Source organism: Motacilla alba, chromosome 4A (assembly GCF_015832195.1).
Source record: "Motacilla alba alba isolate MOTALB_02 chromosome 4A, Motacilla_alba_V1.0_pri, whole genome shotgun sequence".
In the NCBI taxonomy this organism is placed as follows: Eukaryota; Metazoa; Chordata; class Aves; order Passeriformes; family Motacillidae; genus Motacilla; species Motacilla alba.
In genome coordinates this window covers 15,758,224-15,774,433 of record NC_052045.1, presented here as the reverse complement: position 1 = coordinate 15,774,433, position 16,210 = coordinate 15,758,224, and the positions used below count along the sequence as shown (strand labels likewise).

Sequence of the window (16,210 nt, the reverse complement as noted above, 5' to 3'; positions counted from 1 at the left end):
AAATACTGTGAAAGCAGCAAAGAAAGTTCTAGAATCTGGCAGAATGAATCTAAGCAAAGTGTTTGGGACCTTGGGTTCACCAGAATGCCCTCGGTCCTCATGCATAGGTGCTTCCATCACTCTGCTTTCCACAAAAGGGAGATTCCAAGGCATTTGATCATAAATTCCTGGGATGACTCTCTCTCCTTGTTTGTGGGATTTGTTTTTTAATTGTGTTTACATTCCTGTGTGTGGGTTGGGAATTTTGTTTTGTTTGTGATGAAACATCAAAGTTGAGTCCCAAATTAATGCCGTGCAGTCGTACATTTCTTGCACCTCCCCACAAGAGGACAGCCACACACACAGCTACCAAGTTTTATGCAAATTTAATGGGATTAAACTAATCTGTAAATCTTTGTGTGATGTGTTTTTGCTTTCTCATCCAATTTTCCTGCTGTTATTTTTCCAATTATTTTGCTTATTAAACACTATTTTTCAGATAAAAAAAAAAGCTGTCTGAATCTTCTCAAATCAAAGGATTCATAATCCATAAACACATAAATTTATTCTGTTGATATTTAAATTCTCTTTGCCAGAAAACTGCATTTTAATCCTGACACATGCACTGCACGAGAGTGTGGACATTAATCTTTCCCACACAGTGGTTACTGTCCAAATCACATACAGGAAATTATCAGCAGTGAAAGCAGACACAACTCAACCTGAGATTGCTGGCTTTTGTGATGGAGAGTCTTTGCAGGTCTCAAAAGCTACACAAGTAATTCAGCAGAAGTGCTAGTAAATAAAAACTCCTTGAGTTGTGCAGAACTTTGGCATTTCAAACTCAGTAGACCAGAGTGTGGGGTTTGTGAGAGGTGCCAGAGAAGGCACAGCTAACTGAGATTCTCACCAACACCAATTTACCCAAAGTCAACACTTGAGTGTTATCCCAGAAACTATTTCTCTCCCAAATATTGAGATGCTTTCCATGCAAAACACTTACATCTGAGCCTCCTCTTCAGGTTTACACAACACGTTAACTGCCAGCACAACAATCCAGTGGAGCAATTAATTTACACTTTGCAAACTGAATATTCAGCTGTGGTTTGGGATCCTTCTTCACCAGGATCAGTTTCATATTTACCCACTTTGCTCTTTTGACTGCTTTCTTAGCATTTCTAGAGAAGAATCTCACCCATCCATTCCACCTCTGAATTATAAACTAGATTGAGGAAATCCATCTGGCTTTAAAAATATATATCCATGTATTTTAAATGTGTTTATATATTTAACATAAAATATATTTACAGAGACTTTCGCCAGGGTTGTTTTTCAGCTGGATCAGTGTCCTGTTCTGGTTCACAGTGCAGAGCTGAGGGTTGGTGTGCCTTGTTGCCAGGGCAGGAACAGGAGCAGGTAGGAACCAGTAATACAGCAAAATCTTTGTGTCATCATGGCAAGCCTTATTTAAGATGTGGCTGCTTTTGCCTGGGCTAAAAACCAGATTAATTTCAGTTCCTTACATTTGTGTTAGCTCTGCAGAAGAGACCTGTGTCCTCTATGAGTCCATTTAGTAGCCATGACTCAGTGGGATTCCTTTATTACAAAACCAAGCCAGAATTCCAGCACGCTTATGCAATAAACTTTCACCAGTTCTTCATTATGTATGGTCACGCTGTCCACTCAGAAACACCTGATAAAAATCTCCGGCGAGTGCTAACTTGACAGAATTCCTCATTCTGAAGACTTGCATCCATCTGAGATTTCCCTGGGGGTTGTCTCCCCAATACCCCAAGTTCACCCACACATTTCCTGTCCTCACCCCGGAGCTGCACAGAAGAGAGAATGGTTCTGTGCTAAGGTTTAAACCTCTTCCCTTGGGAGTCCTCCAGCCCCACAGAGCTCCGCTGAAGCGTTGCCTGTTTACAGGCCAGGCTGTTCAGTGTAAATGAGCTCTGGATTCATGAGTTCAGGCTCAGGTGTGAGGTCGGGGTGTACACCCAAATGTGTGTCTGATGTCTCGGCACCAGGTTCTGGTGCTCGTGTCTGAGCTGGCAATGCACGTCCAGGTTTATTCCTGAAATATTTTTTGTGCACAATGATCTGATGGATGCTACCCAGCCTCCTAAGCCTTGGTGCTTCAGAGGAAATCCTATCTGACATTTAATTTATCCTAACCAAAATCAATGGGTTTGCAAAGCTGGAAGATAGTTCTCAGCTGAGCCCTACAAAATCACCTTACACTTCACGGCCTGTGCAAACTTGGATCTCATATGGGTAGAGATGGATCATTGGTGTGCCTCAGTTCCATTTGATTTCCAAGAATAATCTAAAGAAAATCATGAAAGCACCTTGCTGCTTTTTCAGTACATGGTTTACCTCCTACAGCTTCACCTGTGCAACACAAAGATCCCTCACTCACTCCCAAGCACAGCTCACAGTCCCTCATTGTAAGACTTCAGACAAAAACAGGGAACAGAATTAATTAATGAGGTAGCAGTGAACCAGAAAGACTCCATAGAAAATTTGACACAAGAGGGACAATTTGAATTTAAAAACTGAAATGAAACCATAGAATGGCTTGGAGTGGAAAGGAGCTTAATATCATTTAGTTCCAGTCTCCAGATAAAAGATGGTCTCTTCTCTCATTTATTGAATATGAATGAATAACACAGATCCCCAGCACTATTAAAGCAGAGAAGGTGTTTTCCGGACATGGAAAGGACTTTCTCCTCCCTCCGTTTAGGTCTGTATCAGCAACTCTGTGACATCCTAAATGATCAAATGCAGACAGGCGTGTGCTAGTTCCATCTACACTACATTACCTCTCAGTGTACAAAAGTTCCCTTCCTAATAAATCCTCCTCTAAACCGCTGGTTCAAAGTTCTATTTTCTTTATTGTCACATACGTAATCTTCTTTATTACTTCATGACCCTCTTGTCTGCAGAAAGCAATTCCAAGGCTGTGTGATGAACAAGAGAAAGAAATTATGACCCAGAGACTATGGTGGGTTGGGTCTTGCGGGGTTGGTCTCTTCCTTTGGGAGGAATTCCAGGCTTGGGCATAGTGCTAACATAGCTTGGAAACTTTTAAACCCCATGTGTGTGGTTTGTCATTTTGCTGGTTTGAAGCAGGAGAGTTCCAGGGAGTTGCCTCAATAGGAACACTGGAACCTGGAACCACGTGGAGTCCATAGAAATGACAGGTAAATCAGCACTCCCTGGTATCCAGTGCCATCTTTTCCTCTGAGGGGAGCAGGAATGCTGTGAGGGGAGCAGGGATTGCCGGAAGGGAAGGGAAATTGACCTGAGGGAAGCAGGGATGTCCCCAGGGGATGAGGTTTGCCTTGAGGGCAGCAGGGATGCCCCGAAGGGGGCCCGGAATGCCCTGATGGAAGGAGGACTGCTCTGAGGGGAGCGGGAATACCTCGAGGGGGAATTGCGCTGAGGGCAGCGGGGATGCCCTGAGGGCAGCGGGAAGCCGAGGCCCGGGACGTGCCCCGAGGGCAGCGGGGATGCCCTGAGGGCAGCGGGAAGCCGAGGCCCGGGACGTGCCCCGAGGGCAGCGGGGATGCCCTGAGGGCAGCGGGCGGTCGAGGCCCGGGACGTGCCCCGGCCGCCGCGGCTCCTCTGGCGGGGCGGGCCGAGGCCGCCGGGTGTGCGCGGCCCGGGGAGGCGGCGGCGGAGGAGGCGGAGGCGGTGAGGGGAGGGCAGGGCTGGGCTGGGCTGGGCTGAACCGTGCCGGGCGGGCGGGCGACACCTGGGCGGCTGCGCTGCCTCCTCCTCCTTCTCCTCTCACGTAGGTTTCGACTTTCTTCCCCGCCCGGAAACTTGGTGGAGGCGCCGCGCTCGCCGCCGTCGCAGGCCGGCTCGGCGCTGGGCTTGCAGCGCCTCTTCCCTCCCCATCCCGGCGGCAGCGAGCCCTTTCCTGCCCCGGCGGCCCCAGGTGAGCGAGGACGGTGTGGGGGGCGTGAGGGGGTCCCGCCGGGACTGAGGGACGTGGGAGTCCCTGAGGAGGCGCGGGGCTCCCACCGGGCTGAGCTTCCCTGAGGAACCGGGGGGTCCCGGCCGGCTGAGCGCGGGACTCCCCTGAGGGGTCTGGGGGGTCCCAGGGGGGCTGAAGGGATGCGGAATCCCTTAAGGGGCTCGGGGGGATCCCTGAGGGGATGCGGGGTTCCCTGAGGGTCCCGCCGGGCTGAGGCCGGGGGTCGCGGATCCCCGAAGCTCCCGCTCTCCCAGCGGACGGCTCGGCCGTGACCGCGCGGGGCCGCGGCCGCTGTCCCTTATCGGTGACACGGGCAGCGCAGGTGAAGGCTGCCGGCCCGGGGTTTAACTCTTCGCAGCTGGTGCCTGGGCAGGACCCACCAAACCTGGCCGTCTTCTGCTTGTGGGGCTCGCAGGGAGGCGGCGGGGCAAAAGCGTCTTTGCTAGGAGACGGAGAGCGGCAAAGTTGGCGAGTTTGCTGGTAATTAATGCAGGGGGAAAAAAGCCTATTAATAGAAGTTGAGATAAACAAGCAAAGCCCGGGCAAGGTGAGGATGTGGACCTTTTGGAAATACCTTAAAGGTGAGAAGTACAGGTGACGATAAGGCTTAGTTTAACCCAAAGACTAACAATCTATCTGTAAATATTTTTATTTAAGGTTTTTTTTTTTTTTTTTTTTTTTTTTTTTTAATGAGGGTTGTAAAGCGGGGTGAAGCTGTGTGCTGCTGAAGGGCTGGTTCTGCTCTGCTCGGTTGGGTGCACTTGTTATCTCGAGGATAATGTCAGAAGGAGAGAGATCTGATGGAGAAGAAGCAGAGCAGGCAGCAGCCAGCTGATGCCAGCGCAGGAGGTGGCAGGGACAGCGGGACTGCCCCTTTCGGTGGCACTGCAGGCTTAGTTTGCTTTAAGCCCCGCTTGAAACGGCACTTTCAACTCCTTGAGCGGTTTTTGGGACCTACTTTGCCTCCGGAAAGTAAGAAATGCTAAATAAGTGCTTCCCTGCTGCTTACCAAGCTGAAAAAGTGTCACATTTAAACCTCTGCTCCAGTTTTTTAGCCAAGGCGAAAGGACCAGAACATAAAGTTTCTGTAGGAAAAACGATTGCAGCTCAAGTGCGGATGTAAGTGGTAGGGGAGGTCTCTGCTGCGCAGTGTCGCAGCAGGGGCACAGTGGAGATAATTGGCAGCCCAGAGAAGTTTCTGTCCCTGTCACAGAACCCCAGCGTTGTCCTGTGTAATCCTTAAGCCCCTGGGGGCTCAAGCAGCCCAAGGTTTGGGTGGCGTAGAGAGCTGGGGCTCTCCTGCAGCCGCCCAGTTGTGTGCTGTGCCTTTGAGGGACGGCGCTGACGTTTGTCCTTGGTGCCGGAGCTCTTTTGGCAGCTCTCCAGCCAAGGGAGAGCCGATTGCACACATGGCTCCTTCAAAACAAAACTTCTTTCTCTGAAGTTGCACACTCCGAGTCATCTTTCACAATTTCTCTGAGCAGATGTAGTGTGTCTGCTGCTGAAAGGGCCTAAGGCAGTGGGAATATTTATTCCCTCCCCCAAAGGGATTTGCTCCCTGGACCAGCTTATGAAGTCAGAACAGCATCAGTGCTTGTGCAGGGCAAAACAAAGGGGTCATACGGCTGGGGATGGAGCAGGGAAATGATAAACAGGAGGCCAAGCTTCTCTGGGGACTCCCCAGCTGGAAAACTCAGCCGTGCTGGAAATCCACATCTTCACTCTCCCTGTCTAAGTGTTAGCATGCAAGCTGGGTGCAGATGGGATTCATTTAAATAACGGGGATTCACTGGCATAAACCCCATGGGATGAACGGGAGAGCTGCACCTGTGCTGTGCAGCAAAAAGGACCATCTGTTGAACGACAAAATTCAAGGGTTTAACCAAATCATTACTGAGGGAGGTGAGCAAGAGTTAAGAAACCAACCATATGGCCTGGGGAATGAGGGCTCAAAAAGGTGGAAGAAGTGGCTCCAGAAGGGGCCTGGCACCTACGTGACCTCTAAAAAAAGCCCTGAGGTTTGAAGATAGCTGATGAAACAGCTTGAGATTGATTCTGGGTAAACTTAGTGCTCCCTGAATGGCAATTCCAGTAACTCCTAGAAATTTTAATGAATGGGTTTGTAAGCTACGGTAGTGCAGTGCTTCCCCAAATGTGGTTAATAAAAGAATTTACTCATTTGTGGGATTGTAGAGTCTTAGACTTCCATACCTAAAAAAAATAAATATCACTGCATAATAAAATACCTGTAGCTCACTAAACACTCCTCCTGTATTTTCTCTTCTCCCTGCACTGCCATATATCTCTTATTTTCTGCATTAAAATAAAAACTTCCTGCTGCAACAGCTCTATTGATTTCACTTTGAAAATGAAGCTGCATCATTTCATTCTGCTTGTGTGGATCTCCCCAGAGGAGTTGCAGCTGTTGCCTTACTCACAGGCCTGAATATGTTTTGCTGGTTTGATACAAAACCCTCTTGTTTGGCTTTTCCTTCTCAGTTTACTTTAGTGGTGCTGCTCGTACAGTTGTTAGGAATTGCGTTTGACAGTCCCTCATCCATTTATGGTCCCTGATTTATAGCACATAAAACGTTGCTCTTGGCTTAGAAGTTTCTTGACACCAATGGAGTTTGAAAATATGAAAGCATCTGGCAGTTTTTCTGATATTTCAGATAAGAAATTGCCCATGAGTCAGTATCTCACAAGCCATCTAAAGGGTTAGAGGGGATTTAGATGAATGAGCAGTAAGAATTACTGTGCTGGTCCAGGAAAAAGCACTTTAGGCTGTAAGGAGGGAAATGGAATAAAGCTGGATTAATTTGGAGAGACAATCAGCAGCTTACAGGCAAAGGCTTTTTAAAATTTATCATATATATATAGTGATCCCCTAAGTTTAGAGGTTCCTCGTGCAAATTTTGTTTGGAGAACGCAGTGTTCTTTATTTGGAATATTCTCCAAGGGAAGCTCTAGAAGCGATTATACTTTTTAAAATGTGTCTAACTTTGCCTACTTTTTGCCTGTACCTTAAATCATGCAAGTTTTGTAAACAGCTGCAGCAGAGTCTCTTTAAAAGCTGATGTTCTGACAGTTAAAAAGGAGTTGAGATAAAACTTGCCCTGCTCCCCTGAGGGTTCAAGGGACTCACCTGTGACATCCGTGTGGCCGTTGCTGAAAGCCCAGTAAGTCATAAGCAGCCCTATTTGTAAAGTTCTCAGACTTATCTAGGGGTGGGGGGTTGATAACAAAGAAATTCTTCTCACCTAATAAACGCTATTGCAGATCCCTGCACGGCAAATAAATAACGGCAGCAGTCCCTGCCCTGGGAACTGCGAGCTGAGCATTTCCTCTCGAGCGTGGTCAAACTGAGCGGGAGCAAAAATTGCCGCGTGATTATTTCGAGGAGGATACATAAAAATAAACATAATGGCTCTCCTGGGCCTTTTAGTCCTTAGGCTAAAACCCGATTCCCTGTGAGAGCAACACCTGGGGCTACTTTAGCCCGAATCTCCGGGGGTGGAAACCGAGCAAGGCGATTCCTCCCCCTTCCCTCCCCACAGCAGGTCCTTCACGGCCGGCTCAGGAGGAATGTGGCTGCTGCGCTGATTTGGGAACAGCTCAAGGACTTTGCTCTGTTGCTTCAGCTCCCTTAGCTGATGAGGTAGCCACTCCCATTGAAAATTTATTTTTAGAACAAGGGAAAATATAATTATCAATTCACGCATATTGCAAATATGTGCCCCAAACAGCAAGATAACAATGGGTTTTAGAGTGCTGCTGCTGATACCACCAGCTTGGACACGGCCTTAAATCGGGATAAGATTTGAACAGAAAGAAACACATCTCAAAATGCCTCTTGCAGTTCTGCTTCCCCCAGCTGCGAGGGTTGTTTGAAGTCAGTAAGATACACCCAGAGAAAGTGCATGAAATTGGATGAAAAGGCACCTTCAATCCCATGTGCAACTGTGTAAGCTCATTCACCATTGACACAGAGGTCTTAAACAGCAGAATATGTCTAAAGACTTCTGAAAATGAGATATAATACTGTTCTGTCTGTCTCTAGGGGAAAGTAATCTTAATCCAGAGATTTTTTTTTTTTTTTTTTTTTTTTTTTTTTTTTTTGAGTTCTGCTGTTTCATTATTTACTTAGGAGCGAGCTGTCACCTGTGGTGAAGGGCATTACACTACTGGTTGCAGCAGCTCTGCCTACCCAGAGGCACTGGCAGAGTTTAAGTTCACTTCAACCTCAGCTGCAGCTGCCCTGGGGAGCCACGGTTTGAGAAGGTTTCGTTTTGTTTAAATGAAGGTAACTTGTTTTCTTTCTTTCTTTCCCCTTTACCACGATCTGAGGGTGAGATGGAATGTAAAGGGGAATTACAGACTTAATTAGCCTTTAATTCAGCTTTTTTAGTTAGTGTGAACAAGCTTGGGCTGGAAAGTACTTTGCATAAAAAGCCCTCTTACCCCGTGAAAGGAAGTCTGAGCAGGGGAATGTGTCCTGCTGTCACCCTGCTGTCGCCATGGGCGTCGGGCACAGGAGCTGTTGGGAAAGAAGAGACAGCCAGGGAAAATGCGCTGGACCCTCTGGAATGACTCTCAGCCATCCTGCCTTGGGTTTATTTTGTGGAGCTGAGATTCCAAGTGCCAAACTCTTTAAACAGAACATCATTAAAAAAATAGTGCTACTGAAACTGGAACTTGGACCAGGTAATGAGGAGTTCTGTGCTACTTTATCCTGCAGCAAAGCCTTAATCTGGTGCTTCTGATGTTAAAAACTGTGACTGTTGATAGGAAATATCTCATCTCCAGGTGCAAAGCTGCTTTCATGCTGCTGGATTGCTTGTGGTAAAGTTTTGTAGAAAACAAGAGTTCCTTGTTTGTGTTTTAACGAACTTAGAAAATGAGTTATTTCGTGCTTAAGGCTGAGAGTAGCCAAGATTAATTTCTTTTAACTGAAATTAAAGTAGCACTTTGATAGAATGTGATAAAGATTAAAGCTCTGTAGGAGTTTCTCACAAGACAGCAAGGCTTAGAGCTACAGAAATACCTTTTGTCTCCCAAAAGCAAGAGTCTCTCTCTTCCCGCCTCCTCCCTTCTCACATTACATTTAAATATCTCTGATGTGACCACCCTGGCGAGATTATTCAAACAGGGACTTTAAAAACATCCAGTTAAATAAAATACAGTGCACAGTCTGCTTCTTCCCCTGTATCCTTTGGAAGTGCTGTGCAGAAATAGAGATCACAGATGGACAGTGGTGTGCAGGTCTGCTTTCACCTCTCTCTATAAAGAAGGAATTTGGAGGTAGACACACAGTGATGAGCTAACAGCATCTGATACTCGTTTGTAGCCGTTAGACACTCGATTTTTACCTCACGTTCCCAGGAGCAAGCACAGCTCTTTGGAAAGTGAGTGTGCTTCCAGATATTCAGATGAACCCAAATCTTAACATCACATCTCCTAATCCCTCTTTGTTTGGTTTTGGGCTGTTTGTTTGAGTTGCAGGAGAAGCTTTGATTATTAATTACTGATTAAATTCTTAAATAATGGCACTGGGTTCCTTCTTTCTTTGTAGAGAGCTTCTCCCACAAACATCAAACTGATTTTTAGGGGTAGAGCTGCAGATAGCTGCCAAATTGAAAATGTAGGTGAGGGTGGAGGTGGGAGTATTTAATTTCCTGGAGAGAGAAGATTATAGAGACAATAGAAAAAAAAATAAAGACAATCCAGCCCTGTGGTGGTAAAACTTCCATAGGAATATTTGGGTCAAATTCTGCAAAGAAGCAAATGGATTTAAGTGACTGAAGAATTCCTGTGAGCACAAAATGAGCAACATGCATGTTTGTGTGGAATATGCTGTAGAAAGGAGGGTGGATATAGTGGAAGCATCTTGCAAGGGTGAGAAAGCAGGAAGATATACATCAATAAAACAGCTTTTTCTGCAGCACTTGTCTTCAATTTGATGGCATTTAATGTATCCTTTTTTTCTGAGCACTATGTTAAAATAGTCACTGTTGGATCTCCTTTGGAAGAAGAGTGTAGGTGGAAAGCTTAATTCCTAAAGAAGGGAGGAGAGAGGAAATTTATTGGCTCTTGTTACCCGGATAATATTAACAGAATGATAACACCTGAACCTCCTGCTCTGCAGAAAGAACTGGGATTAATTTTTGAGCTGACCTTTGTTTATCCCTGCTGCTTTAACACTCTGGGTCCTGTGAGGCAGTTACTGCTCTGTGCAATCAGTAACTGAGAGAGAAGCAAATGTTCTGAGCATCTGGTAGTGACAGAAGTAAATTATAAGTACCAACTTCTTAAGTTTTCATGTCAGCTTTTCATTCTGCTCAAATTAAAAGTGCTCACTATTTAAACTGTTGGTTGCTAGCAAGATTTTAAAACTGAGTATTACAAATCTTTCCTTGTGTTGAACTTTCAGATATACTAACCAGACAGTTTTTTTTTATAAAAGTCTGGAAGATTTTTATAAAATTTAGATTTTTTTAAAATCTGTCTAGAAGTGAGCTATGTTAAAAATGGAAATCCATCAATGCTGCAGAGCTGATCCTGCACAAGTTGCTCAGCAGAAAACTCCTTGGGATTGTCCTGCTCTACTCAAGCCTTTCAGCTCATCTCTCAGGATAGGGTTTCCTGGGATAGGTTGTTATCCTGGTCTAACAGGATAATGATTCTGATTATAATTAATGGAAATACAATTGGCTTCTGTTTTCTGGTGGAGAAAACAGACACTTGCCCAGAAGCTGAGGCAGATAAAATACCGAATTGTTTAATGAGCACAGAAACACCAGGGAGTTCAAATACAAGTTATTTTCACAGTTATGATTAGAGAATGGGTATAAAAAATGATGGGGACAATGGAAATTTAAATTTCCATTTTCTTGATATTGATTTTGGTAAAGCAGTTTTTATTTAGAGCTTCTGAGTCAAAATGTTCACAGAAGTGCTGAGCAGTTACTCTTGGAGGTGGCTCATTAGAAATCCTTCTAGTGTGGCTTCTGTGGCTTCAAGGCAAGCTCAATCACTGAAAGGATTGCTTCTTATTTAGCTGTATAAATGCAGCATTTCCAGAAGATTTTTACATTCAGTGGCTGATCTTCAGCCATATCAAAAATAAAGATAGAAGGAAATTGTATTAACCCCTGAAACCATTCTTGGGTTTGTTGTTTTTTGTAAAATTGATCTCCTTCAATATTGTTTATAAAAATCCTCTGCTATTTCAACACTTTTCTGTGCCACTGTTGTAAACTAAGGCAAGCTCAGTGATGGTTGTGAAATGCTGTGGTAACCCACTGGAAGTGTTCAGTCAGGACTGGAGTGCCTGTCCTATAAAACCTGTCTCATTTCATGAACCCTTCTTCACAGCAGTGATGAAATTCAGCAAAAGCCCCCTTGTTCCAGAACACATTTTCAATGCACTTTTCTGTCTCTGGAATGGAAAAAAATGCCATTCTGTGAAACACAGAACTTCTTAACTGAGTGAAAACTGTTTGAAGAAAGTTGAGGAAAAGCTCTGCCCCTTTTTCTAGTGTTTTATTTCTAGAGGATCAGCTTTGCTCCATCAGAATCCATCTGAAACTTGCTTTTAGGTTTGGTCAGTGCCCTGCTGGTGTGTGCCCTCAGCCATCTTCATCCAGATTGTGCTGGCTTGTTTTGTCCAGACCCACAAAAAATTAATTAATTAATTGTTTAGCCTTTAGTTGGAATGTTGCAATTCCAGTCTCCCAGGGAAATGTTGTTATAAATATAATAACTGACATAATTATTGCAGTGAAGTGTTACATAGCAGGAGATGTGGGGCATGTGCCCCACAGTCCCCAAACCAGCTTTTATTTGGGTTTTCAGCCCAATATTTCTTTAGCACCATGTCAGTTCTAACCTGCAGCCGCCCCAAAGCTTAAGCCATGGCATTTCTAAAGTATTTCCCACCACACAGCTCTCTTTTTAATATTGAGAACCAATTATTTGATGATTTCTTTGAAAATTATTTCTTAACTTCAGCTGTTTGAGACATTCTCTGGTCACCCGTATCCTTCAGGACGAATTTTGCATTTCTCTTTTGTGTCCTTGCTGCAGACTGGCTGCATGGTTCTGTGTTTTGCAACATGGAATGTGATCTGCTTACTCACCATATTTGTGGTTTTAGAAATCAGTTAGTTAATAGAAACAGGCTCGACTTTATTCTTTTTTGTTTGGGTTGTTCTTCTTCCCTGGGAGTTTCCTATGAGGCCTTAGGTCCCTTTAGATCCTCTTCAGAGCCATAACAAAGACTTACATTCCCAGGAGCTGCTGCCTCCGTGCGTCTGTCTTAGCCTCTGGTGATGTAATTTCTCATTTTTTTATTGGGAATAGCAGCACTGTTACCCCTCAAAGAAATGAAATTCAGGTGAATATGTTATGGCCAAAATTCACTTGTACCAGATGTTGGAATTATGTGAGCAGACAGGCCTGGGTGGAACGGAACTTTAATTTGTGCTCCCCACCAGCAGTGGCACAGTGAAATGGCTTGAAAGCAGGAGCCAGAGCTGTGTTTGGGAATGCTGGTGATAAGCTGGGAAGCTGGAATGCTGCTCTTGTGTAGCCAGGTACCACAGGCACAGCTCCTGCTCGGTCAGTCGCAGCACAAGTGGAGGCACGGGGTTGGGAAGATTTCTTAGATAATCGCGCTTTTTTTTAAAGGCTTCCCCCACCCCACCAAGCTGTGAGTCATCAGTTCTATTTCCAAGTCCGGGCTGCTGAGCAGGGAATGAGCAGTTTGCCCACCAGGAATGGTGCCGGTGTGGTTCTTGGCAGACCCCTCCCAGAGCTATTAGCAGTGTTGTAGACGTGCAGGGGGGGCCGAGCTGAGGCTCTGCGCCCTGGCAGAGCTAAAACAAGAATAGGCAATGTGCTAATATTGTCAGGAATAGTCTTGGTTTGGCAGGAATATGGATTAGACTACCTGATAAGTCATCTTAAAAAAAAAAAAAAGTCTAGTCTTTGAGTCAGTGTTACAGTACCAGGAATCCTACTTAAAAAAAAAAAAAAAAAAGCCAACACTGGTTTTTTTCTCTTTTCTCTTTTCTCTTTTCTCTTTTCTCTTTTCTCTTTTCTCTTTTCTTTCTTTTTCCTTTCCTTTCCTTTCCTTTCCTTTCCTTTCCTTTCCTTTCCTTTCCTTTCCTTTCCTTTCCTTTCCTTTCCTTTCCTTTCCTTTCCTTTCCTTTCCTTTCCTTTCCTTTCCTTTCCTTTCCTTTCCTTTCCTTTCCTTTATACAATAAAGATAAAGGTGATCCCAAAGAAATCCTTCTGGGATAAGAAAATAGGAAATATAAAGGGATTTCTGCTGGTCTATGTCCTTCAATTTTTTGTGAGGTGTGTTACTCTCCAAATGATTCTGACTCCAGTAGCATTTCTTGTATTACCCTTTTGGAGCAGCAGAGTCCATTAGAGCACACATGTACGTGTCAGGCTTTAACAGTGATGTGCAGTCAGTGTGCAGTACCAAGCTGGATCCTGATGTTGTGACTCCCTCATGATATGGGTGAAAAGCCACGGAGAGATTCCAGCACTTTGGAGAAAGGCAGCAGCAGGGAAGGAGCCATCCTTTGCTGGAAGGAAGCTGGAGAGTGGGGAATGATGGAACAAAAAAAGCAACATGATGACTGCTGGGGGGTTGATTGGGTTGGTCTGGCCTTTGGAGGTTAGAACAAGGAGCTGAGATTGGATTGCAAAGGATTGGATTTGTGTCAAACTCCCCTCCAAAGCTGGAATCCTGTGGGCTCTCTGGACTGACTTTTGAGAGTGGCTCATTGAAGCTGAGAGGAGCCAGGCCTGTTATGATGAAACAGTGATTTTCTACACAATTCACCTCTGCCTTGTTGGGCTGCAGCACCATCTGTGCCGGATGAGATTTTAGCAATTCCTCCCTTGCAGAAGCTCTGCTTAGTGCCTGAGTCCCTGAGCAAGGGAGGCTTGTTTGAGCCTGCTGCCCTCCCCGTGCTGCTCACTCAGCCCTGCCCTGCCCAAGGCTCTGGGCTGGGTTTCATCACAGAGGTGTCAGCCTTGGGTTCCCTGGTGTCTGCAGGAGCGTCCTCCTTGTCGAAGAGACAAGGAAAAGTAAAATTCACCTGGGCACCTTTAAATGAAATCTTCATCCCTTGTTTTCAAGGATCTGGAAGTGAGACAGCAGATCAGCTTGGAGCAGCAAAATTTTGGTGACACTTTTATCTTCCACAAGTTATTACTCAGAAATTACTCATCAATGGGATTCATCTTGGGTAACCTTTAAACACAGAGCAGAGAATGAATTTGATAAATAATCCAAAAACCCCCCCAATAAAAGTAGTTTATCAGCAAAATTACTGTGAGGTTTGTTTTTGCTAAGAAAGTGGATTTGTTTCATCACCTGCCAAAGCTTTATGCAAATAGTCCAACCCGAAGCACAAGTATTTCTGATTGGTAGTGTTTGCCTTGGAAGCTCCTTGTTTCATTAACTGCTGGTGCTGAGCTGATTGATTAGAATTGAGGAGATGTTAAATGATGGTCTGATGTTGAAATGTTCCTTTTGCACCTGTAAGATCGTTCAAGACCAGCTGAAGGCTGGTAAAAGGGCCAGTAAGGCAAACAGAAGGGCCGCCTGTTTCAAGTGGAGGCAAGCACCAAAAGCAGGCAGATTTCTGAGAGAGGAGGCCATGGACACATCAGCTTTCATTTCCATGGGTGCTGTGCCTTGTTTTGGGATCACTGAGTCAGCCATGAAGGAGTTAAGGAGGGAACGCAAACAGAAGAGTCAGGGATGTTCACCCAGCCTGAGTGCTTCCTTCAAGGGGAAGATGCTTTCTTGGCACTGCAGCAGGGGAGAGGAGCAAATAACTCCTGTGTTACCCACCTGGAACTGTGACAGTGATGTTTTAATCTTTTGAAGTGAACAAGTTCCTGTGGCTGGGTAAGAATTTGCCTGTGAAATGGTTGATTCTGTTGGTGATACGTTCTTCCTTTAATTAAATAACTGACTTACCTTGACAATTAATTGGAGTGATGTATGATTTTTTTTAGAAACCCATGACTAATTTTTTCTTGCCGTTCCTGCTATCTTATTGTTCTTGTCTCCCCTCCTCCTGAGTTCTGCTGCATGCCAGCTCTGTCCTCCAGGCACTGGTGCAGACCAGTGTTCCCTCTTGTTTGCCTGTTCCAGATAAGTCTTTGTTTTCAGGTATTTTCCACATCATCTTTCAGAAATTTTCCATTTCATCACAGTTTTGCAATTTTTTTTTGTTTTCAGAGTCTGGGATTCTTTACTTAAAAAACCCACCATTCACAAACTCCTCAAAACATCACCACAATCCCCCCCACTATGTAATGTAGTTTGCTTCCTTTAATACAACATTTCCTACTTCATTAAAATAACTGCCAGGTTAAAAAAAATCCTCCCTGCAGTCATCCCTGTGCCTGTAATCTGCTAGGAAACTCGAGTGAATTTTATATTTAATTACAACAGGCAAGATTCAAAATGGATATGACTGAAGACATTTCTGTTAAAACCAGAGCAGCAGCTACAAGGACTCAGTTTGTCCCTTATCCTGCTCTCCCTGGCTGAAAGGAGCTGAGGCTCCATCCTCTCTCTAACCTTCCAACAAATGATGTGGACTATTCTTTACGTTTTTTCCACTTAGGAAGCTTTAGTCTTTTTATAGGAAATTTGTTTCCATGGGGGAACTTGGGCATGGATGAGTGGGGAACAATGCATTGTTTGTTAAAACAATTTTTTTGAAGGGAGTGGGCTTGAAAGGAAGGAAATGTGGTTTAGATTTAAGTTTCTTTTGAAATTTGTTCCTCTTCTTTTGCATCATCCTCCCCACCCTCCCCAATACAAAACAAAAATCCTAACAACCAGAAGTCTCCAAATTGGCTTTTCACCACACATGTCTTTAAAAGATTTGGTATAATCTGGAAAGCCAGAGGAAGTTTAAAAATCACTGCCTTGTGTATCCTTCCTTCCCCTTCCCACTCTGGGTTGTTCTCCCTCAAGAATATGCAGTTTTTGTCTCAGTCTCAGCTTTTCTAGTCCCTATGTTGGGCAGGATTTATTTAGTCTGTCTCTTGTGTGTGTGTGTGTGCACAGTTTAAGCCTCAGTTTATCCACGTGCTTAAACCTTGTGCTGAATGAGGTCCTTGCATCCTCTGGTCCCTGGGCTGTTCATTCACAGGGTGGTTCTGGAAGGAAGAGCCCTCTGGGGGTCAGGTGGGGGTGCAGATCCT

At 44.9% G+C, this 16,210-nt stretch overlaps 1 protein-coding gene across 2 annotated transcripts in view; it reads left to right on the top strand.

The window, feature by feature from the left end:
• The first annotated feature begins 3,709 nt into the window (after positions 1-3,709).
• The window catches only part of LOC119695036 (ligand of Numb protein X 2-like), a 29,122-nt gene continuing 16,621 nt past the window's right edge, over positions 3,710-16,210 (top strand). The window contains exons 1-2 of one of the 2 annotated variants that reach the window (XM_038122839.1): positions 3,710-3,925; positions 8,112-8,267. The gene's annotated coding sequence lies outside the window, so the exon portion shown is untranslated. The remainder of the gene's footprint in view (positions 3,926-8,111; positions 8,268-16,210) is intronic. The other variant, XM_038122838.1, reaches the window with a different exon arrangement.